Source organism: Podarcis vaucheri, assembly GCF_965113315.1.
Source record: "Podarcis vaucheri genome assembly, chromosome: 11".
Classification (NCBI taxonomy): Eukaryota; Metazoa; Chordata; class Lepidosauria; order Squamata; family Lacertidae; genus Podarcis; species Podarcis vaucheri.
In genome coordinates this window covers 40,900,690-40,926,206 of record NC_138749.1, presented here as the reverse complement: position 1 = coordinate 40,926,206, position 25,517 = coordinate 40,900,690, and the positions used below count along the sequence as shown (strand labels likewise).

Genomic DNA, 25,517 nt, shown 5'->3' with positions numbered 1-25,517 from the left:
TGTTAATTATTTGCCAGAGATTTTGGAGGCATAAAGGAAAGGGCTAAAACGCCATTAGGATGAATTACTAGACACAGAAATAGGACAAGAGCTCAGTGGGAAAGCACATTTTTCACAGGCAAAAGGTCTCAGGTTCAGTCTATGGTTCACATGCATGTGTTTTAAAAAACTAATTACCTCTCTGTCTGCAATCATAGCTCATCAGAGTAAAGATTGTTATCAACTGATTAATATGTAATCTATAACCACAGCTACTGCCAAATAGTCTTTTTCCTGTCACTGTTTCCATCAGGAGGATCACTTCCAAGTCACTACTGTGGTTTCATTCCAGATGTTTGGTGACTTGTATCTTTGTCATTTGTATCATTCATACCGCACAAAGAGTGTGCATGGTACCTTACAGAGTTTCATAGGAGAGAGAGAGAGAGAGAGAGAGAGAGAGAGAGAGAGAAAGAAGGAAGGTCCCTACTTCCAAGGAACTTACAAACTACAATATACAATACAGAAAACAACATAGACAGTGGTAGAAGAGATAAGGGTAGGGAGTGGGGATGGACAGATATGTTGCTTATAGTTCTCATTTTTCAAATCTTAAATTCAGCTCTCCACATTTCCAATAATTTGAGTGCAAATTTATATGAACAAACACATCTTTGCATGCAGTATTGATTAATTTGCACATTTTTGCAAGCAATTCCCCCGATATACTGCATTTTAAAATCACTACTTTGTTGATTTTTATGCACGTGTTCCCTTGATATATACAATTTTGTAAACAATGTTTGGCTGGAGAACTGCTTTGCAAAATTCAGAAATTTGCAAAAATTGGAGGATCTCCATGCTTCTCTTCTTGTATTGTTTCAGAAAGTGCAAATGAGATGCTTTGGGCTTTAAATGTGAGCTGAGTTGCGTTTCTTCCCCATCCTTAGTAGGGAGGCAATGCAGATTTACAACAAAAACATAGCTATTCTTGGAATGAGTACTAGGGGGATAAGACTCTCCTGAAGAAATGGGGTTTGGAGACGGAATCGAAGGAAGTGAAAGCAGCAGCACCATGCCAATGGTCCATGATGGAGCAGCAAGGGCAAATGGACAGGATTGTGATGATGGCAGAGTTGGAAAACTGAAGGTTGCAGAGAAGGATATAATGAGAAGCAAGGGGCGTTATGGTATACAAGGTTGTTAGGAATGTCAACGCAGGGGGACAAAGAGTAAATTGCTATCTACTTGTAAATCACTGGGTGATCTACTCTAGATTGTTTAACAACAGCAACAACAAAAGCAACTTTCCCCATCTAAATTAGGTTGCTGAAACGAAGAAAGCTAAACAGTTGGCTTGCTCATCTTGTTCTTTCTAGTTTTTGAGGGGCGGGGTTTAAATTATAACAAGCCTGAAGTCTTTCTCCACCCTGCTTCAAAGAGTAAGCAAAAGGACTTTCAGCTGAACAGAGAAAGGTACATTTATTTTTATTTAATAAAATATATTCAACCATTGTTTGTAATGAAAGCCCTAAATGGTTTTCAAGAACAATTAAAATTACCAAGAAAAACAGTTAAGTAATTAAAATCATGTAATAGACTAGACAGACATTAAAATACATTACCATCTATGTGTCTGGATAGACTTGCATTAACAAAAATATTTTAAGCAGATGCTGAAAAGAGTAAAGCGACAGCATCTGCATGATATCAATAGGCAAGGAGTTCCAAAGACCAATTTCTTACAAGTGCAGAGTACTATGCTACACCTGTAACAGTGCCAGTCCCACAGATTGAAGTGGTTGAGTGGCTCATATGGAATAAGGAGATCTTAGATCTTACATATGAAGCAAGTGAAGGAGGACGCCATATGATCTGAGCAATGGAAGTGGTGAATGGTTCTGGCAGTTGAGTTTTGTATGCAGCTGAGAGGACTGAGGTATGGAAGAGAAGAGGCAAGAGGCAAGAATTAACCAGATCATGAGCCAGAGTTTTAACAAAGTAGATGGGACACCAGCAGATATTTGAGGTGCTCCACAGGGAATGTGATGCAGTTTGGCAACTAATTAAATGTAAGAAGCAAAGGTAACCAAGGATAAAGCCAGTGTTGCATTCTTAGTTACCAAGGTGATAATGGAATGGGTGGGAAGGATGATCAGGAAGATGGAAACTTGAGAAGAAAGGTAAGTGCTTCAGTCTATATGTCAACTTTTAAGTGGTAGTGAAACATTGTAGTAGATCTATCTGACGCACAATTAGAGATAGAAGATGGGATAGAAGAAGAGATGCCTTGGGTAGGGAGCTACAGCTGGGTATCATTTGCATGTTGGTGATACTGAAAAGCTGTGGAATTTGATGTTCACCAAAGGAGACAACAGACGGAGAGAATAGCAGGGAATCCCACCCCCAACAACTGTGGAATTTGCCTTAGATCTTTAAATCTGAGCCAGCAGATTCTTACACTTGAGAGTGTAAGAAGATTAGAGCTTTGTTGGATCAAACTATATGTTCACATTGTCCAGAGTCCTTTCCCCCCACCAGACCAATGCTTTTGGGGAGCCCATTCACCTTTCTTCCATAATGGAACTCCAGGTTATATAAATGGAGATCTTAGTGGCCTCCCATCTAGATCAGAGCCAGATCTGCTCATCCTCAGCAAGGTGACTGTGCTATGTGTCCATAGTCCATAGCTTGAGGCCTTAAAGAGGGCACAAAGGCAACAGCTCTCCCTCCCTGCTTTCCCTATAGCAACTTCTATTCATAGCCATTTGGGAATAAATTAGATCACTCTGATTCCAGTTCAGTATGGACATTGTTGCACCAGTGGGATGGTAGAGCATTTCCCCTTTCTATTCTGTCTTCAGGGCTGAGTTTACCAACACAACAGTGTCACAGCACACCCATCGCTACTTTGCCCTCTCACATGGACATTGTGTACATTAAGTCATGGTACCTCCTATGAGCTAGCTCCAGAGGCATATTCAAAGCTGGATTTTAGCTGCTTATGCACTGTATCGCCAGAGCCAAATGAGTGATGAGGAAGAAAATAAACATACCAATCATCTCTAGTATAGTGTGAAATCCATCTCATCTTTTTTTCATTGCACAGCAGGTAATCAAATACATATACTATAAGGCATAGCTGATGTCTGTTGCATTTGCTACACTTTATAATGAGTGGGGGAAATGTTGATCATAGGAGTAGAAAGAAAACAGATCAGAAAATGGAGTGGAATTTTTCAACTTCAGCTATATTGTAGAAACTACAAGAATCTTTCCGCAGCCATTTGCTGAACAGGCTTTGAAATCCAAATGTTGTTCTTCAGAAAAGGACCGAAGAAAGTACAGTAGAATATGGAACTTTGGTTTCCATATTGTCCACACTGGTTCTCACATTGCGCCTCCAATTCTGCAGTTAACCAGTTCACCTGAATTGATTTGCTTACTACATTTCTATCCCATCTTTCTTTCCAGGTTTTAAGACAGTATATAAGTTTCTCTCCCACTCCTTTCATTCTATTTTAGGTTAGATTGAGAAACAGTGAATGACCTAAAGTCACCCAATGAACTTCATTGGTTTCCTTGGTACAACAATAATCACTACAGTTCCCCCTACAAGAAGGAAGAACAGCCAACAAATCCTCATGTCATATAGGTAGAGAAAGAGTAAAAAATTATTGTTCAAACTATCATGGGGATGGCAGGCTATAGGTAGAGATGTCCATGACACCCTGTGTCTCCTACCTTCACTGCTTGATATCAGTGAAGGATCCAGAAGAGCAGTTTCATTTATTTGTCTAGAGCAGGGGTAGTCAACCTTTTTATACCTACCACCCACTAATGCATCTTTCTTGATGGTGACATTTCCTTACCGCCCACCAGTGCTCAATGGAAGGAGGATTCAGCTTGTGTCGTAGAACCCCCCTACTGCCCACCTAGAATCCTGAAACGCCCACTAGTGATAGGGACCAGGTTGACAACCCCTGGTCTAGAGAATTGATATATTGTGATATATTGCTTAACATTTTTGGCAAAAACAAAAACGCTAAATAGTTTACAAAGTTTACATCCTGCTCCTATTGGCCAGCGATAGCACAACATGGTACCTGCAGAGGTTGTCTCACTCTAATTCCTATCAGACCCCACCAGCATTAGCCAATAGTCAAGGATGGTGGGCATTAGAGTCAAGCAACATATACAGGGCACCATATTAACTACCACTGCCATAGATCTTGTACAACGGCAGACATGCAACATCAGATCACTATCAGTGCTTTTTTGGCATATAATGCTACTTTGTAAGGATAAACGTATTCATATGAAACAAAGGCAGATATCATGTAAGCCATTAATTCAAAAAGACTGTCATTCACATATGAAAAGAGCAATCAGCCAGTAAATAACTAACCTGCCAAAGGAGAACAAAGCCTGCATTGGCAGCAACTGGTGGCTGTTTGTCTAATGCAGTTTACTTGGCCAAAGTCTCACTAAAATGAATAGATCATCATTATTACATTGTTGCTCTAACAAAATTATAACCAGTCCCTGTATTTTTGGGAGCCTGTCTCATTTCTAGGGAATGGTTTCAAAACTGGAAACATTTTTTAAAAAACCTGACCCACCTCCCTTCACTTAGCTAGGGATAGCTGCAGAGTGAATATGAAACCTCTTCTCTGTGGTGTTTCTTCTATCATTCTATCATTTCCAGAAGAGTTAGCCTGCTGTAGCAAAAGTAGCAGTCTTTTGGCACCTTGAGATGAACAGATTTTAATAATACTGTAATAATAATAATAATAATTTATTTATTTATTTATTTATTTATTTATTTATACCCCGCCCATCTGGCTGGGCCTCCCCAGCCACTCTGGGTGGCTTCCATAGAAACCAAAAATACAATAAAATATCACACGTTAAAAACTTCCCTGAACAGGGCTGCCTTAAGATGTCTCCTGAATGTCAGGTAGTTGTTTATCGCTTTGACATCTGCTGGAAGGGCGTTCCACAGGGCGGGCGCCACTACCGAGAAGGCCCTCTGCCTGGTTCCCTGTAGCTTTGCTTCTCGCAATGAGGGAACCGCCAGAAGGCCCTCGGCGCTGGACCTCAGCGTCCGGGCAGAACGATGGGGGTGGAGACGCTCCTTCAGGTATACTGGGCCGAGGCCGTTTAGGGCTTTAAAGGTCAGCACCAACACTTTGAATTGTGCTCGGAAACGTACTGGGAGCCAATGCAGGTCTTTCAAGACCGGTGTTATATGGTCTCGGTGGCCGCCCCCAGTCACCAGTCTAGCTGCCACATTCAGGATTAGTTGTAGTTTCCGAGTCACCTTCAAAGGTAGCCCCACGTAGAGTGCATAGGCGTGGAGTTTTAAATGAAACATACTGTGGTCCATGAAACCACATGGCACAAGACTCCTCATTTTCCTTAATGATGTTTCTTTAACTCATGCAACTTGTCACATGATGCATGAGGTTATGAGCATATTAGGGTTGAGGTGAACATTTTTGGTGGAAGAAAGTGAATTTGGATTCTCGAAAAGGGAACAATTTTATAGGTGGGTCAAACATAATCAGGGTATGTTGTGGGTTCACACTTGGTAGTGGCAGATGCTTCTCATTTAACTTCATATTCTTGTTGAGATGAGTTGTTTTGCCACTAGCTTCAATAGCAGGGGTAGTGGTAGGAGCAAAGGACGAACTCCTTGAGGCAGTTAGTAGCTGCCACCTACCCAGATGACCCTGAAATGGCACTACATGTGTTAGATGTTAAAATAGAGTCATTCTGGGGTATTCTGGAGATTGAAATTACATCTGAGCACTGGCAAGGATAGTTTCTCACTTGTTGCTATCATCATCACAAGAAGCAGGGTCAAAACCACACTCCTGACTGATGGGACAGTAAGCACCATTCTCCATAAAACACAGGGAATAATTATGTTTGGCCCATCTCCAGAAACTGACAAAAATTACCATGGACAACCAGCATCTTTGAGATATGATCACTCTCTTTTCCTGGAGCCGTGGGGTTGAATGTTAAACTGTTAGAGGTATTAGATTATGGAAACAATCTTGGGACCAAAGAAACTCAACCAGTTCAGGGTGCAGTCAGGTATTTTAGAGTATGAAACATATTATGCAGCTTCTACCTGATGTGCCAGTTTGTGATCTACTGGGACTGGGCGCACAGCCCCATAAGAACAGACAATTGATAAGCTACCTTATCAGGAAGAAGGCTTAAACATGTTTTCTTCTGACATGTCTTCTTCACATGAGAGCTATGTCCAGGAAGTGTGGGAGGGCATGGCATGGTATTCCAACAAGGTTTTATTCAAAGAAAACTCATTGAAATTAATGAAAATAACTAAGGTTCATTAATTTCAATAGGTCAACTATGAGTAAAACTTAGTTGAATACCACTCACAAGGCACTCTCAAACCAAATGCTTCCACTATGGCAAGGACTTTTGGCTTCACAATGGAACTTCCTCTCCTCCCCCCCCCCACACCCCATCCCTTGTGACCCTTAAATCTGCCTTCCAGAGCAGATTCAGGGAGGACACAGGTGTGTGCAGGGAGAGGACATGGCAGATCAGTTTCATGGCACAAGTGGAAATCCAAATGCTAGTGAAAGAACTTTGTTGAATACCTCCCATACACCATAAAGTTTAATAGATTCAAATTAGAGAAGTGAATAGGAGCTGAGGAAGAAGTTTGTTTGTGTTTTCTGTTGTCATACCATCGGACTGATGTCCAGAATTCAGGGATGGCCCAATTTGTTTTTGGCACCTGAGGCGAACCACAAAATGGTGCCCCCTGCCAAGGAAGAAGGGTTTAATGAAGTTCTACATCAGGAACAAGAAGGGGATAAAAATCTACATTAGGAACAAGAATGGGAGGATACCAGCAGCACCGCCAGTGTGGTGTAGTGGTTAAGAGTGGTAGTCTCGTAATCTGGGGAACTGGGTTCGCGTCTCCGCTCCTCCACATGCAGCTGCTGGGTGACCTTGGGCTAGTCACACTTCTTTGAAGTCTCTCAGCCCCACTCACCTCACAGAGTGTTTGTTGTGGGGGAGAAAGGGAAAGGAGAATCTTAGCCGCTTTGAGACTCCTGAAGGGGAGTGAAAGGCGGGATATCAAATCCAAACTCTTCTTCTTCTTCTTCTCCTATTTACCAAGAGGCCACTGTAAAGGCTGCTTTAGAGTGGCTGCCATGGAGATGGCAAATCCTGCCTCCAAGGAGCACGCCATAGCTGCTGCCATTGCAATTTCAGGAGTAGCGGGTGATGCATTTCTTAGGGTCTAGATCTGCTGCCCCTTTCGATTCAGCTGCCTGAGGCACTCACCTCACCTTGACACATGGGTGGGCCAGCCCTGCAAATTCAATCTATAAAACAGTAGTGATTTCTGTGGTACAGTAGAGTTGCCCTCCTGACAACAGTGTTGTTATGGCTTACCTGGGTAGCGCTGAGGCAGGGCAGCAATGACTGGTCCCTCCAGTGACCCACATGGCCCTGACCTCAGCCCCACCCTGCCCCACCCCAAGCCACCCAGCAGCAGTGTAGTGAGGAGTATTCCATGGTTCCCCACCACCACACATGCCCCTACTGCTGCAAAGTATGAAATTAGACATTTTTAGGTACAGCACCTGGCTCTATTTTTGCTTGTGACTCCTTAGACTGCTTCGTTATTTGCCCATTCTGGGCAGCAAGTTGGAAGTTTGGCACATTAACAAATTATCTGACACTTAATTTCGAGATGTTTTACTGCTGTTGGCTTGCCGCTGCCCAACATCAGAAAATCAATTGCAGAACAAAGACAATGTGTGGTGGAGGTATAATTTTTCCTGGGGGGATTTTACGCTTAAACACTAGAATTTGTGTAAACACATTTTTCAAAGAAAATTTGCCATAATACTTGGCCCTCAGGTGAGCTATATTTAATGTGTGATATACTGGAAGTTGGGCGTGGGGGGGGGGAATCTGGCTCCTGTTGGCTTAGCATTTGTCAGAAAATGCCTATGTCCAATTACTAAGAGGTACTGGTCACTGGTAAATCTCTTAGTGGGTTGCGGTGGCCCAAGAACCAGTGTTATGAGTGGGAGGGAGAGTCCATTATCAGAGCTCTAGCATGGCTCCCAAATAGAGCATCATATACTATAGATCACAGCATGCTCTAAACAAACTGGCTTGGATCCAAAGGGGTGCCCGGTATACCCTTGCCTGAGAACAAGGCCCTTCTGCTTGCGAGGAGAGAGGGCTGATTTTTGCAGAGTTGTCCTTCCCACTACAATATTTGTGTCACATTTTATGCTATTCAAGAAGCTGCTCCAACTCCACAATAAAGTTTTGGGAAAGCAGAGAAAACCAAACTTGGATGGCAGGAAAGTCCTGTGATCATAAATCTACCTCAAGAAGTAAGTATCCAAGTCATTAAGCTTTTACTGTGACAAAGAAATTTAATCTGAACACTTCCTTGGACTTTTGTGGTACTTTCCTCAAGGAAAGGATAGGGGCTTGGGATTTTGAGACAGGGGCAAGCTAGGAATGGAAGGTTCTGAAAGCAAACTAATAAATATGTATGCTCCTCCCCACCCCGAAATAGTGATTCATTTTTATCTCTAACTTTGTACCAGCTTAGCTATATTACAACTGTCTCTTCCTTTCTTCTTTCCATGCCCCCCCCCCCCAGTGTGTATGTAGTTCAGAATAGTTCAATGTGCTTTCAATAATAATCCTGTATTAGTTCTCCTTTCTGGAAAGCAGTAGATTCTGTCAGCATATACTGCAGGGGTCCTCAAACTTTTTTCAGCAGGGGACAAGTCCACTGTCCCTCAGACTTTGTGGGCGGCCGGACTGTATTTTTTTTGGGGGGGGAATGAATGGGGGATGATGAGCGGCGCGCAAAAGGGCTCTGGAGAGGGGCTGCTTTAAATGGCGGCTGCTCAAGAGGGGCGCTCAGCCAACTGTGGCTCCTGTGTCTTGCGAGCGGCAGGGGCTAGCAGCAGCGGCAGAGGGACAATGAGCAGCGCTCGAAAGGGCTCCACAGAGGGGCCAGCACCAACAAAGCTCTGTCCCCTTCCTCCTCTAGGCAGGGTGGAGAGAAGCCAGGAGGAGGGAGGAAGGAGGCGCCGGCGCCACCGCTATGTGAGGAAGAGGGAGGGAGAATGAAAAAATGTACGCGCTGGCAATCCACATGCTGGCAATCCACGTGGCGATTCCTGGACTGTCCACAGGCCAGATTTAGAAGGCAATTGGGCCTGATCCAGCCCACGGACCTTAGTTTGCCGACCCATGATATAGTGTAATGAAAGACCGCTGGGTGCTGCTCATTTAACCTTAATGCATTCTAAATGAAATTATTGTGAAATGAGTTCATAACGAAGGTAAGGCTTGAAAGTTGCCATCCTTCACTGAATACATTCATTTGTACTGTTCAAAGTCTACTTTAAATGAAAACACATGCATTCTTGTGTTGAATGACTTTTTTCCATGTAAGGCTGTCTCTAAAGTCCACAACTGTAAGGAAAATCTATCCCAGTTTGCTTGGGTTTGTTTCTCTTGGAGATGCTAAGGGTTTTACATCAGACATCCATGAGCTGATCGTCTGGGGAAAAAATGGCACCGATCAACAGATAACTGTCCCCCTTTGAGCCTGTTAGTGATTTGATTTGAGCTTCATAATTAGCGGGCACACCACGGCCATAAGGGAGCTGAATGTCACAGCTCCTTAGCTGCTGACACAAATGCAGGGAGAGGCAAGGATTTGAGGAGTGACACCTCTTATTAGCTCTCGCATAGGAAAGACGCACACCAAATGACCTACAGAGGGAAATTACTAGTTATAGTACTCTTGTGTCAAAGTCAAGCTAGCTAGACAGTCATCCAGTCAAACAATTTAATTCTTAGACAATAAAAAGGGGAACCGAAGGAAGAAGACCTTTTACTTAAAACCCTTCAACAAACCAGACATGTCAATAATATTTACTGTACCTGCCATTTGCACAAATACAGAGCACAGAGACTGCTAAAACCCTTCAAGCTGGCTACACACTGTCAAATGCAGTATCTCTATTATCATTGGTATTGATTTAATGAGCATGACAATTTTGGGATGTGTGGTGGCTGGATGAAATTTGGAGGCTGCCTCTTTTAGTGGTGGAACTGTAGTGAATCCACAGCAGGCATAGCTGCACAATAGGAAGATGTGGTGACTGTCAGCCCTCAGGTCTTTCTCCAAGAGGATGGGTGAAAATTTGTTGCCTACTCCTGTGTCTGCCCCATGTCTCCCTCATGAATTGTGGTTTAAAAAATTATTACATGTACAAGGGATAGCAGTCCCCCCCCCCACAACTTTGGACAGTCCCTGACTAGTGATGGGCAAACCCGTTAGTCTTTGTTTCTCTTTTTTCCAAACTTAAGATTCGATTTCTTCATCAATTTGCCAGTTTCTCGTTTAACATTTCACATGGAAATTTGCATACATTCTCTCACATTTCTCTTAATATATGCTTCCTCTTCCCGTCTCTTTTTCCTGCCATGACATGTCTTTTAAATTGTAATCCTGAGGGCAGAGACTGTCTTAAACTTCATCTTTGTAAATTTCTTTGGGAACCTTTTCAGCAAAAGAAAAAGAAAGGTAAATGTGTTATCTATGTGCCTCTTCCACAATTTACAGTATGTGAATAGGGAGTGCTGCTTGCAGGCACTGTAAGATGATTAGGCTGCAGGCAGTTTCTTACAAATTGCTGCCCATATATATAGAGGGGGGGCAGGCATTCATAAATAGATGCATACTTATAACAGGGCACTATATTATTCAATACAGCCTGTGTTTCACATGGTTATAGCCAATATCTTTGTAAGATATTGAAATGTTTTATTCTCAATTCTTTAAAAATAGCTTCCCTTGCAAAACAAAACAAAACAAAAAAACTAAACTAAACTAAACTAAACTAAACTGGATGAATATTATATCTGCCCCTCCATTTTTTAACAGCAAAAGAACCTATTGAAGCCCTTTTACTCTTCATGGATTTTGCCTCCCACTTTTGTGCCCCCTTCCTCTTGCCTCTCATTGACAAGCCCGCCCATTCTGTTTCGACAATATGTTGTTATTAATCAATAAGCTGACTTATGGCACCTGTCACCCCAGAAAGATGCTGTAGAACGGCACAATATGGGATTGGGGGGGATTAAAGTCTTCTGCCTGCATATTCGTGCACTTCACTTTTGTATTAATTGTTTATTTCGCAGCAGGTGTGCCTGTAGAACAGCTGGCGCCCCGACTAAGCCCTTCATCTGGCACATGCCAATTTGACAATTGGAAATTCTCTCAACTTTGTAAGCAAGAGTCTGCCTTGAAAGCCCCAGGCTGTCACTCAAATCCCACAATGCTCAATTGCTCTTGTTCCTTCATGCACCTGAAACTCCCAGTCAAAAGACTGATAGCAACAAATGCTGCCATTTGAGCTTACGGAATCGGAAGCAAAGACATCTGGCAATAAAGTCTTCAAATAATGTCTTGCATGAGCCGCACTTGGTAGCTTTTAAATCCAGTTATACTGGATTCATTGTTACTACTTTTGAAGCGGTCAGGTTTTCCAAAAGGCTACTTGTCCAATAAGGCTTCTGCTAAAGCTGTAGATAATTAACCTGTTTTAGGCAATTATGTTACTCCCAAAGCTGTATTGATCATGATACACTTAGGACCAGTTGCCCTGCGTTTTTGTTGAATTTAAAAGTAGCTGCCATGGGCTCCAAGGAATAACTCATTTTCCTAAATCTTCCTTCTCTTTTATGTGTATCTTGTTCTTTTTCTGTTCTCTTTCTTTTACTTTCTTTCTCTCACTTGTCTTTTTTATTATATATTTTAAAAAGTTGTTGTGGATTTGGATGTCTCTTAAGATATTATGCAACAGCTTTTTGTCTGTTTGGATATAATGAGGTGCCATTTTGAATCAAGATGTTGAAGATACTGAACGTTTCAAGATTACTCTGATTTTAAACAGTGATTTCAAAGCTGCACTGATTTGGGGGTTTCTTAGAACTCCCGAGCAATGAGACTACTAGTAGTGTAATAATAAAAGGGAAAGGACCTGGGAAAGAATTAGGATGGGGTGTTGGGGGTGAAGGCCTGGTCCTGTTTCTTCACATGATAGCCCTATATGTAAGTAACACATGAAAAAGGCTGGTTCATGCCACTCTGTCTCAGTCCGTTGTGCAAATCACATAGGCAGAGTTCTACATAACCTTTCCTTCTAGTATTTGCTCTCTTGGATTGGGGGCAATAATCAGTGCAACATCCAAGTGGTGCATCTTGTCCAGACTGACGTACCCCTCAGAGGAGATGATATACCTTTTCTGAATTTAAGAAGATTTAGGAACCTGCCAACTGAACAATACTATGTGATCCATTCTGCCTTTTGTCCTAAACTGTCCCAACTATTTTTTCACCACCGTATTTCTATTCAGTGCAGTCAATAGGTTTTTTTTTTGTTTTTTTTAAAGGCAGCATTGGAGATTATAATGTAAGGAGAAGCACATACTCTTAGAATTCAGGAATGAATGCAGCAAAGATCAATCTTGTATCAACTGAACAAGCTTTTTTTTATCACTTGACAACCAAACCATATATCCAATAAGTTCTGCACCGCAGTCATTAATTGTAGACATGCTCCCAAGGGACCCTTATCAGTTAGTAAGAAAAAACTTTAAATGTTTCTGTTGTGGTGTCACTCCAAAGATATGTCCACTGTACACATTTCATGAACACCACCACATAGCCCTGATAAGCTTTGAGACCAAGCATTACTTCTGTCATCTCAGTTTGACAAATAATATTTTTCTGTCTGCCAGGGAGCTGCTTTGGTTGACCTTCAAGAAATGCCATCCTCCAGACAAGGCACTAAAAACTCGGTCCCTTTTAGCCTGCATTAGAAGGCTAGAGATTTTGCGACATTTTGAATCATTGGAAATCAGCTGTGCACCTCTGTATCCCATCCAAAGAAAATCAATATGTCCTGGAAATCGTAAGAAATGCTAATCTTAAAACACACAAAAATTGCCGAGCGTAAACAGGCTCAGAGCAATATAGATTCAATCCATTATAAAATTGAGAATAACTGAACAAATGGATGAAATATTGTTCTAAGTGATGATACAGACACACAGGAGAATTCCAAGGGATGCACAGAAGTTTGTAACATTACTAATAATTCCCCAAAATCAAGCCTCCTTATTGGATCCCTTAATGGATGACAAAAATAATATGATTTCTTTCTAATATTGTGTGTGATCAGCTTGAATATATGCAATTGATGACAAAGTGGTATAAACATGCATTAAAAGTTTGATGTACCTTAAATTAGCTTTGGGCATTGCAGTATGGTGCATAGATCAGCATTTTTTTGCCTATACAGTAATAACTTGCAATAACTTGTGTTCCCTGTCCAACAAGATTTTGACCTCCACACATATTTGGAACTTATGTACCCCATGGGGGGCAGATCACAACTTTCTTTATTCTCATGTTATACTGGAAACACAAAAAAAGTAGAAGCTTAAGTCACTTATACATCAGATGTCAGGGATTGGCTGGATGAGAAACAGCAGCCAGTAATCCAGGAGGCACCTGAGGGGGATGGGGACATTGAACCAGGTTCAGACTGGTGAGACAGGGAGGAATCATCAGCAGAGTGAGGGTGTAGTGGAGATGCTTGAGGTAGCCACAGACACTGATAGAGAAGGAGCAGGGACTGTGTCTTCTGCTCTGCAGTACAGTCCGGATTCAGCTCCTTCCCCTCCCCTACTCTCAGCACAAGAAAGAAGGGTCAGGAAAAGGCTAGAACAATTGAGAAAAGCTGAGTCACGGCGGGAAGGAGGGAGGTACAAATAAGGCAAGGGGGGAGGTACAAATGAGGGGGAGAGCAGACGGAACTTTAGCTTCTGCAACTGACGTGTTTATCTGATGGATGTGCTGGGTGATGACTTCTTGATTGTTGTTGTTTAGTCGTTTAGTCATGTCCGACTCTTCATGACCCCATGGATCAGAACATGCCAGGCACTCCTGTCTTCCACTGCCTCCCGCAGTTTGGTCAAACTCATTCTGGTAGCTTCGAGAACACTATCCAGCCATCTCGTCCTCTGTCGCCCCCTTCTCCTTGTGCCCTCCATCTTTCCCAACATCAGGGTCTTTTCCAGGGAGTCTTCTCTTCTCATGAGGTGGCCAAAGTATTGGAGCCTCAGCTTCAGGATCTGTCCTTCCAGTGAGCACTCAGGGCTGATTTCCTTAAGAATGGATAGGTTTGATCTTCTTGCAGTCCATGGGACTCTCAAGAGTCTCCTCCAGCACCATAATTCAAAAGCATCAATTCTTTGGCGATCAGCCTTCTTTATGGTCCAGCTTTCACTTCCATACATCACTACTGGGGAAACCATAGCTTTAACTATACGGACTTCTTGATTACTGAGCAATAAAGTTAATTACTGCAAGCACTGTGTCTAGTTCTGCTTACAGTGTCGGACAACAGATGGAGGGGTTTTTCTGGCAGCCTGATTCTTGTAACATGAGAAGAGGCACCCAAACTCATTTACATATGTTCTACTGATGTTCTACTACCTTCACTGTCAGGCGTAGAATGCCATGCTCAGGCTTCCCACAGGTATCTAGTTGGCCATTGTAAGAAGAAGATGCTGGACTAGACAAACCTTTGGCTTTTCTTATGTTGTTATGTAATATTTTTACCTGGAATTACACAAGCCATATGTACAAGCTCTTGAGAGTGTGTTATGTGCCCCCTAAACTAGAAGTTGGTAACCTGTAGCCCTCCTGTTGTTGTTGGACTCCAAATCCCATCAGCTCCAGGCAGCATGGCCAATCACCAGTTGATGGGTGTCCAGCAAAATCTGGTCCAGCAACATCTGGAAGGCCATAGGTTTCTCAGCCTGGCCTAGATCAGGGATAGCCTAGATAATGCTCTCCACATGTTACTGGACTACAACTTCCATTATCCCAAATTGTTGGCCATGTTGTCTAGGGCTGATGGGCTTGGAGTTGAGCCACGTCTGGAGGTTACCATGTTGGCTATCCCTGTCAAGATACTGAAACACACAATCAGAATCTGATCAGAAGGTCTGCCCATATCAAGTGCCTGAAGAAGACTGCAGCTGCTTCCATCTTTGTGACTCTTCTCACATAACTCCAGGAACTAATACGGCTTACAGTATATGGCCAAATCCCACTGATTTGGGAGGCGTGACATTTGCATGCTATATAAATAAAACTTCAGAATGTTCCTGGATCCTGAAAATTGTAGAAGCCACCATGAAAGAGGAGGTAACCACATTGCCTCGGGCATGTCTACCATAATGCGACAGTAAGTGGGATATGCAGGACAAACTGCAATTGTCTACATATTGAGAGTCAATTTTCTTCTGTGGATCCTGTAGTAATTTTTTTTTAAAAAAAAATCCATAAATATCATATTTTCCCTGGCATTAAACCACAATGTTTTGCTAGTGCATCCACTGAAATTATGAATACTGTAGGTATCATGATTACACAGGTTCTTGGCTGTCATGGACCAGAAGAGATGAATTTCATAACTCCGTCTCCTCTGCATGCTGTATTTCATGACCTATTTTATTTTCTTTAAAATATTTGCAGAATAATCCTATACATATCTAATTGCCAACGCTCTATATAGTCCAGCATCCTGTTCTCACAGTTGTCAACTCAAATATAAGTCCCATTCATTTCAATAAGGCTTACTCTCAGGTAAAATGGCATAGGATTGAGCACTTGCCCATTGGTCTATGAGCAAGACTGACCCCCTTAACATGTCACCAATGCCTTACCATGTTATGAACCCTCTTCAGTGATGGACCTTGATTTGTGGGTATGGCTATCCCTCAGCCCCACTGCAACACACCAACCCCAAACCCATCCATTGCATGAGAACAGAATTATTGTGTTACTGGCAACAGATTTTAAGGAATAACTGAAAACTAAGTAAAAAAACAACAACCCTGTTTTCCAGTTGCCTGGAACGGGTCTACTTTCAGTGTTTCTATTCTTTCAGAAACCAGGACCAATATTTGACAGTTGCACCACACCTACATGGTAGCAAAATGAATACACTGAGGCTTATTCATTATAACTCATTGTATAATAATGTTTCAGAGAAGGTTCGGTAAATCCATTTTCCCTTAGAGCACCCCAGCACAAAATTGCCCCAGTTCAGTCCTAAATGCATGTATAGAATAGTAGAAAGTGAAATCTTGGAACCATCAGGACCCAATTTTTCTGCCCTTCATTTGCAGCTATGGGAACAGCTATCTAGATTTAATTTTAATATGTCACCGTTTTTTCCATTTAGATCCAATAAATAGCTGCAGGATATTCAAATAGCTTCCACCACCTGAGACTTATATAATGTTCCAGGGCAATTTGCCTGTTATTTTCGGAAAGCCAGATTAGCTGCAGGTCTGATTGAGAGATGCTCACTTAAGAATATGAACACAGTAGTTCAAATATTATTTATTAGGAGAGAAAATAATTGCAGGGGAAAGTTGTCTAGCAACTTACTCACTCAAATGCACACACAGAAACACACACACACACACACACACACACACACACAATGTATACAATTATTCTTCTGTCTGATTTAAGGAAAACTGTGACTAATTATACTGTCAAAAAATAATCTAGCTAAAAGACCAGACTTGGTGGGAACTGTGGATTCAGCAGCATGGGTTGTGCTTTATTTTATTTTATCTAACACCTCACAAAAGGATATTAATAATTTTGTATTAATGTACAGTTTAAAAGCCTCCTCTTATCAGGAAGTTGCAAGAAATCAAATCTGACATATAGTCTTTCATTTCTTGCCTGCCTACATTGATTTGTTACCTGGTGTGAGTTCTTGCAGAAGAGTGGAAAACAAGCCTAAAATCGTAACAGTCTTCTTATCTGCATTTTTGTACAGTGGGTTTAGCTTTGCAACTGCACAGGGAAATAAGCAGGCTGGGTGAATTGGGCCACATATATTAATGTAACAACAACTGCAATCGACCGGCACCTGGAAACCATGGTGTGGGATATTCTGTGTCCAGACCCAGGAATAAGGAGGCCAGACAGTGGTGATGGATTGTACTACAGTCACATTTTCTTTAAACTCCAGGGCCCCACAACTCCAGGCAGATGTGGCAGGTAGACCTCAAGACTGTTCTATCTGGCCACCAGAAAAGCCCTTCACTTTCAATGGTATTACATTATCTAGCCTGAACCTTTCCTGCACCTCCCTACCAGCAATGTGACCAACTCTGATCACAAAGTCAGATGTTACTGGATTATATTGTCGCTGTCCATTGGCCAATAACGACTGGCTCCCTATCCCTCTATAGCACAAGAGCATCATCACCTGCTGGTGCATCTGGCACTAAGGTTTGATTAAGAGCAATGACAATGGTTTGGAGCAAAAAGAATAAGCAACGAAGGTCACCACAATCACAATACGCTATTATTATTTTTGTAAAAAATGATTTGTAACAAGGGCACGTTTTATAATGTCATCCAAAAAATTTCCCATCAGATTTCGGAAGCAGCAGAACGAAAAATATCTAATGCAGGGTCTCTCTGGATTTTGAATAGAAACCTATGGACAGTTACTGTACTTGGGAATAAAGCCCATTGAATTCAATGGGACTTGCTTCTATATAACAGCTGTTGATGTGGATGATTTAAAAAAAGTGAATGCCATATTAGGCTGCATTAACAAAACAAAACAAACATATCGTGAGAAGAAATAGTACCATTCTATTCTGTGCTGGTTATATTGCATTTGGAGTATTCTGTCTGGTTGTGGGCACCACATTTTAAGAATGACTTTGACAAAAACTAGTATGGGTCCAGAAGAGGGAGGCTGCTGAGCAGGATAGTGAGGGATCTTGAAACCAACTCCTGTGAGCAGTGCTATTTTTGTAGAAACAGAGAAGCCAGAACTCACCATAGATACCTCCCTTGTTCTCTTGCAATGGCAATGGCACCCATTTAAGAGGTGCTGGAATTGAGTTCCAGTCGAAAAAAAGCTCTGTCCATGAGAAAGAGCTGGTGATGTTTAACTTCCTTAAGAGAAGAGTGGAGACATGATAGCTGCCTTCAAACACACAAAGAGCTGCCATACAGAAGATGGAGCATGCTTGTTCTGCGCAGCTCCAGGGGAAAGGACTAGAACTAATACATGGAAGTAGATTTCGCCTAAACATTAGGATACCCTCTCTAATGGCAAGGGCTGAGTGAAACAGAGTATCTCAAAAGGTGATGGGACTCTTCATAGTTGCAGATGTTCAAGTAGATGCATAAAGCTATTTGTCAAGGATCTTGATTCCTGAACTGAACAGGGGTAGGAATAAATGATCTCAAAGTTTCTTCCCACTTCCATGATTCTTTGCATATGACTAGTCAATCAGTCTTTCTTGTCACTGCGATACATTTTCTCCTCCCCCCCCCATCTCCCAGGCACATCTTATAATCCATATGCTTCCTGGAGAGTGAACTTTAACCTTTCTGCAAGTCTGACCGCAGCACTCAGATCAGCTCTTTTGATCAGTGCTCATTGGAATACATAGTAAAGCTTTCAGATGTGCTGGTGTTTATAGGGCTATTTTTCAAAGCTACAAGATAAATTTGAGCCTGGAACATCAGCGTGTGTGCTTAAGGGTGCCAAGTGCTCATTTTTTAATCATTGAAGGAAAGCAGCTTGCAGGTTGGGAGGAAAATACTAAAATTGTGCATTAATCAAGCAGGGGTTGACCAATAGATCACAAATACTGCACAGTGCAGAGCTGTGCATTTCCAGCTTTTTAAATGAAGAAAAAAGTAAATGCTGAGAAGTGAGATGGGAGATCTTTCAAAACATATCCTTCACTCTGCTCTATTGACTAGAGCCAGTCACAAGGAAATTTACCATAATTTGGAGGAATGAAATGAAACCACATTTAAGATCATTCTTAAGGAAAATAGAGAATATTCCTTAGTGAATTATTGCCTGGCATGCAGCCTTACCTTAAGGCTTCAGCAGATGGTAAATCACTTTCTAGAAGTTTTGTGCTAAGTTTAAAGCAAGCACAAGAAATAAATGCATATATTGTTTCTAAACTCTTTTCTACCACTATTTTAAACGAATCTTTTATACTATTTATGGAAACTGCTTGGATCGTTTGATTGAGCAATATATAAATCTTGCTAAATAAATTAAAATACCTAAGAACTACAGGCAAAATTGCAAATTTCACAGCAGTAAATGCATGTTTGCCAGGAAAGAATGGTTGAACAGTGTGCTGTAGTAAATCCAAATTTCATAATAAGGCTATATATGTATATGTTGCACGTGTCTGAGTCATGTATTTGGGCCCCCTCAGATGTTTTGGATGACAAGTCTGCTTATCTTAAATGGTCAGAAGGCATTGAGGCCTGGCCACAGCCCTGGTCAGCAATCTGGCAGCCAGCCAGGGAGGGCTACAGGCATGCCTGCAGATTGGCCTTTGGCAGGCAGGCCCGGGTCCAGCGACTCCCCAAGGGGTGGGCCAAACAGCCAATGGGTCTTGCTTGGGTCCACCCCCTGGGAAATAAATTGAGGTGAGCCCAGCACTCCTCAGTTTTTCTGTTTGGACAACAACTCCCATTAGTCCAAAATACAGTTGTACCTCAGAAGTGGAATGGAATCTTTTCTGGAAGTCCATTCGACTTCCAAAACATTCGGAAACCATAGTGTGGTTTCACAATCGGAAGCCGCAGAACCCCCATCGGACATTTGGGTTCCAAAGAATGTTCACAAACTGGAACACTTACTTCCTGGTTTGTGGCATTCGGTAGCCAAAAAGGATCAAGGGTATGACTGTATCTGGAGAGCAACAAATTGGCAAAAGCTCCTCTAACCATTACACTATGCTGACATTTTTCACTGCTAGACATACACTTAAAACACCTTAGGTGTACACCTAAAATATAATATAGGGAACAGCTCTTCTACCCCATAAAAGCAGGGAGTATAGAACCAGATGAACCTGCAGGAAGAATTAGCTGAAAGGCACATTTCAGATTCACTTAAGTATTTAGAGGGAAAGTAATCAAACTGCTAAGTGAAAGCCTGGGAGGATAATTATAATTACATTTTGTTAATGTAGTACTGTGAATGTAATGAATGCTTGGTCAACATTTCTGCTCTCTCTTTGTAAATGCATTTCTGAACTGCATACCAACATCTCTGCAAGGGAAGAATCTGAAGTTGTGTGTATCTGCTTAAGAGTATAAACTGGATCTGACCAATGATGCAACCCATTATCTGACTGTTCAGCCCTCGCTTTGTAACATTTCAGTGTACCGCTTCATTAAGTGATCATTCTGACCCTGGGCATGGCTCTTACGTCTCCAAATAACGCCAGGCTAAGTGTGCATTGCTTCTTGCATCTTCCCTGCCATTCTTCTGGACATTGGCAGAGGTTTTCAGAGCAGGAAGGATTGTTGCTCTTATCCAGCCTGGCCTCATTTAATTACAACCCAGCCTTCACTTGTGTTAGAAGCCTACTGAATTTCATTAACTCCAATTGGACTAAATTGGCTTATATCCAAATGCTTCTGCTTGATTGGCTTGTGGATGAGACCGCTAGTCTTCTGCATCCCCTCTAGTTATTATTAAGCTAAAGTCGGCTTGTGCTTAAACAAATTCCAGCCTTTGGAGAGCTGTTTGAAGAGTGCGGCATATTGAGATTCCACAACTTTCCCTGGACGCCTCTTGCAATCTCTGCTCACCCTCATTAATAAATATTTGTCTCTTATTTCCAGGTTTAGTTTGTGTTGATCTCCCAGTGGTCCGTCTCAGCCAACTTTCCGTCTCTTACCATGGCAATTTCAGATCCTTCACAGAAAGGAACCCAATAAGCAAACAAACAGAGGAGGCATTTACAACCACTACCTGCTGCTAGCTGACAAATACCCTGAAGCAGAGGAACACAAGCGACAATGTACAGGATGAAAGAAAAGATGGCCTCTCGGTAGTAAACTGTGCCTGAATTTGAGCAGCAGTAACTTTCATGAGGACAATATAGAATGCACTGTGGATAAGGGAACAAACGTGTGTGTGTGTGTGTGTGTGTGTGTGTGTGTGTGTTGCACTTTAAAACTATTGTCTTCCCATTTCAGTCAACATAAGAACATTGGGATATATACACCAGAAGCCTCCTGATGCATATTTTGCTCTAGGAGGCTTAGTTTGGTCAGAATCGAGTATACACTTTCGGAGTTAACACTAAATACATTACTTCTGGTACATGAGCCACCATAGCAACTAGAAGGCTGTGAAAATTTGTGTCCCAGACGTTTTAGACTCATCTACCAATGTACTATCTGAAACCAAAGGGGAGGATTGGTTGACAGATGTGAAATATATTGGCATTATTTTCAGCTCTCCTACTCCGCTATCATGGTGTGTGGTTTTTTTCCCAGTGGGTAAAATGTAGTGAACTACCACCCTGTGGCTTTATATAGCCCTCTCTGTTTTCTCCTAATTGGAATAATTGCAAAAGTGATCATTGTATTGGTTTGGATAGCTCTAGAAGTAATGGATTGATGATACACTAGGGATAGTGTCTACTCCAAGGAGAACCCCACTTTGATGCATGTGTTAAGTCCTATGCATGTGTTTTTTCCTCATGCAAAGAATGTGCAGACAGGGACAGAGGCAGATTTAGGCCAGTATGTGACTACTTCCACTACACTACTGTAGGTGAGGAGCCATGGGGACTCTGCAGGGCGTCACAGGTATGATGTAGTGAATTGAGCAGAACAGAAGGTGAAAGGCAGGGGGCGTTGAATTTTGGCCTTGCACAGGGCGCCACTGAAATATGAAAGACCAATGTCTGCAAGATGTCACCCATCCCCACAACCTCCACTGTTAGACTCGGCATGCTGAGGCCGAATGTCTGAACACATACACATTCACCTGCTCAACTGAACACATGAACATGCGCAGTCAAGGCTCCCGATTGCAGAGGGGATTTTTAAGAGCATTCAGACAACTGCACAAAGAGTTACCCTTCAGCTCTTCATCAACATGCAAAGGTTGAGAGTGGAGCTGATGAGGGTTAGTTGGTGGGGTGTGAATCCTGCTTCCTGCTTTCTCTGGCTAACATCTGGGTAGAACTACAGGTAGACTGAAACTGTTGTTGCCATCTCATATATGATGGCTTGAAGCATTATGGGTAATTGCAACTGTTATTCAAATACTGCACTACAGATACAGCATAAACTTCATTTATATACTTGGACATTATTTTTCAAAATGCCCCCGGTCTTGAATAACAAACTTTTCCTGTGCTTTAAGATACGAGAGGCCCATTTATTCTCCTGCACATGAAACCTAGACATGGAGTCTTAAAGCAAGCCTGCCAACATGCCAAATGAATGATCGTTTTATAATGAGGGCAGTGTTGGACTGCAAACACAGCACAGCCAGCTAGATTTAGTTCACTTGCAACCTTTACAGCCACCTAAATCTAATCAGTATAACATCCAGCCATTAATAATTTTGTTTGGGAGTCTGAAGTTTCTCCAGCTCAACTTCCCATCCTTGGTAAATGAAGTATAATTCCTCAGTTTAATGGCATGGAGGATAATATAAAATGAAGGATGAACTAAAGTGTGCAATATATATTAAAATTAGGGATGGGAAGAACATCCCTGCTCTGCTTTGTAGTTAATTTGATTTTAAATATGGAATTCCAATCAATCACAGATAGGCTGTAAGGTCATCCACACGCACCACTGTTACTTGGTGGCTTCCACAAACTGCTCAACACAGATGAGGGCTTCTCCACAACCTCAATTTTCCTCCCAAAGTTATCTGAGGAAGGCCAGTGTAAGTCTGCACAGCCTGCACAGTCTGCAGCCTTTGATGCCTCTTGCCACATGGGAATGATCATTCCCATAATGTCAAAAGTCCCAAACATGTACAATAGCATCTCCAGCCTCCATACATCTTATAGCCTTTGTGGCTAGATAATCTTTCACCTGTCTCCTTTATGCTGCTCCACAGAGTCAGGGAGAGTGGCGAAAGGGCAGCATTAGCCTAGGAAATCGCATCATCCACCCCTTGGCCATGTGCTCCCCATTCAGTGTTATCGGAACAGTGTGAACTGCAACCATGCAGGACTAGCGACCATACCACCTGAGTCATGTAAGAACCAATGGCAAGCCTCCCTGATTCCAGGAGAATTGCGTTTGGAAGATCCTGTGTACAGAAAGGTCTCACCAATGTTCTCCATGGAATGTCTAGATTGCCTTTTGAGCCCAGTACACTGTTCATGGGCAGTTGCCCATGAATATTCAGGCATGATGACAGATGTGTGGTGACTGACTTTCTAACACGTCCAGGTTTCTGAATGTCCAACTATGCTTCTGAAATTAAGACAGAGATCACTGCATGTGCAGTTGAATATTCAAGAATGCTGAACATTATATGTATAAAAATGTAAACAACAGGCAAGGGACTTAGTTCTTAGCAGCGAACAAGGAAGAAAAACATCCTGTAACTGCTATCATTTTTATTTGTAGCCACTGATGTGGAATAATCCTTAATATCACATTAAGTGTAATGTGCTTGAATGTTGCACTAAGAAGAAAATGTTCATGGTTTGGCCAGTGACTAAGAAGGGGGCTTTTGCTGCCCTTTTTAGCATAGACTTGTGCCACTGTGGCAAGTGCAGAATACATTTCCATTGTTTACAGGTTGCCACTTCTTAGCTTCAGAAGGCATTTTAAGCCCTTCTCTATCAGACCATACCTTCTCCCTCTAGTCCAGTTTTCTGTTTTGCACTGTGGCCAACCAGGTGTCTTGAAGAAGAACACCAGCAAACCTCAGCAGCCATCCATTGCTACTCTTTCCTCATAAGCGGGTATGCAGAAGTACACTGCCTTTGAAGATTGAAGTTCCTTTTCGCTATTGTACAATCTTCATTTCAGTCTCACATCTTTGCCTTGGAATGTACAAAGTAATACTGTTTTGAAACTATGTGTTTCCTGGTCTCCATAAACTGTGGCTAAGATGGCATGTTTGTGGAACGCTCTCTCCAGGGAGGTTTACCTTCATTCTATATTTTTCAGCACAAGGCAAAAACAGTCCTTTGACTGCTTAATATCCCATAGCCTTTTAAATGTATCTGGTTTACTTATTTACTTGTGTTTTATACAGTGGTACCTCGGGTTAAGAACTTAATTCATTCTGGAGGTCTGTTTTTAACTTGAAACTGTTCTTAACCTGAGGTACCACTTTAGCTAATGGGGCCTCCCGCTGCCGCCGTGCTGCTGGAGCACAATTTCTGTTCTCATCCTGAAGCAAAGTTCTTAACCCGAGGTACTATTTCTGGGTTAGCGGAGTCTGTAACCTGAAGTGTCTGTAACCCAAGGTACCACTGTATTGTATTTTACTCTGTGAACCACGCTGGGATCTCCTAATGAAGGGTGGTATGCAAATTTAATAGACAAAAAAATAAAATATGTTTGTAGTATGGCTATACTTGATCACCTACCAAACCCAACACACATAGGACTGAGAAAGAAACAATTCAGAGGGCAGAGCTAATTGTTGTCTTTGTTACTCCTGGACAACAGTACAGTCATTTAAATGCTGAAGCTTAAAAACAGATCAAGATGCACTACACAGAGACAGTATTTGGCAGTAGTGGCCAAACTGGGAAACCGCATGAGGTTCAGCAATAAGAAAGCAGGATTTGGTGCCTCCAAATCCAACTGCTGCTCTCCATGCCATATCATACCCATTCTAATTAATGTTCAAGTAATGGAGTTTACTGTGGATCTGCAACATCTGCTCTGCATTAGTGTATGAAACCGCACTGTGCTAAGCCAAGGGAGAGCATTAGGTTATATGAGCTGGTGATGTTCTGAAAGAATGACGAGCCTTTAAAATAAGAATATCTGGTGGACCGCACCACTCTCCAGTGCAATATGGGAACAGGACTTCTCTGTACCTCAGGGCCACAACAATGTAACAATACCAGAAACATGCAGTTTCTGTACTTATGGGGGTGCATCTTCCATATGTCCATAGATATTAAAGTTGGTTTAGAGATACTACGTTTGTTTGAGGGATCAGGAGCCCTGCGGAGAGCTTCCCACATCCTACCCATATCTTTTTTTTATTTTATTTTTACAAATTCCAGTATGTCCATCTCACTGCAGATCATCACACATTGTATTGCTGTAGGAATATGAAATCTAGTTTACTTATTACAGTAGATAAGGAATGGGGAAGTGCGGCCCTCTTTTTCAATTTTATTTTATTAAATTTTCAAAAGTTTAACATATGCATAGTATTTTTTTTCTTTTGTTTTGTCAACTTCCCCCCTGTTTTCCATGGTGTTTTTATTTCCCTCCCTCTGCTGCATACCATAACAACATTACTATAATCTCTAATTTCTTCTGTCACTCATAGTTCAAATCCTGGCTCGTGAGTTCATCATACTACAGT

General features: G+C 42.0%; 1 long non-coding RNA gene across 3 annotated transcripts; it reads left to right on the top strand.

The window, feature by feature from the left end:
* Positions 1–2,128: 2,128 nt before the first annotated feature.
* LOC309514600 lies at positions 2,129–21,075 on the top strand. Of its 3 annotated transcripts, none has more exons than XR_014212082.1 (4): positions 2,129–2,273; positions 3,505–3,634; positions 17,157–17,239; positions 20,819–21,075. It is a non-coding gene; the product is annotated as an uncharacterized lncRNA (long non-coding RNA). The 3 variants fall into 3 exon arrangements; XR_014212083.1 differs by having other exon boundaries at positions 2,129–3,091; XR_014212081.1 differs by lacking the exon at positions 17,157–17,239.
* The last annotated feature ends 4,442 nt before the right edge of the window (positions 21,076–25,517 follow it).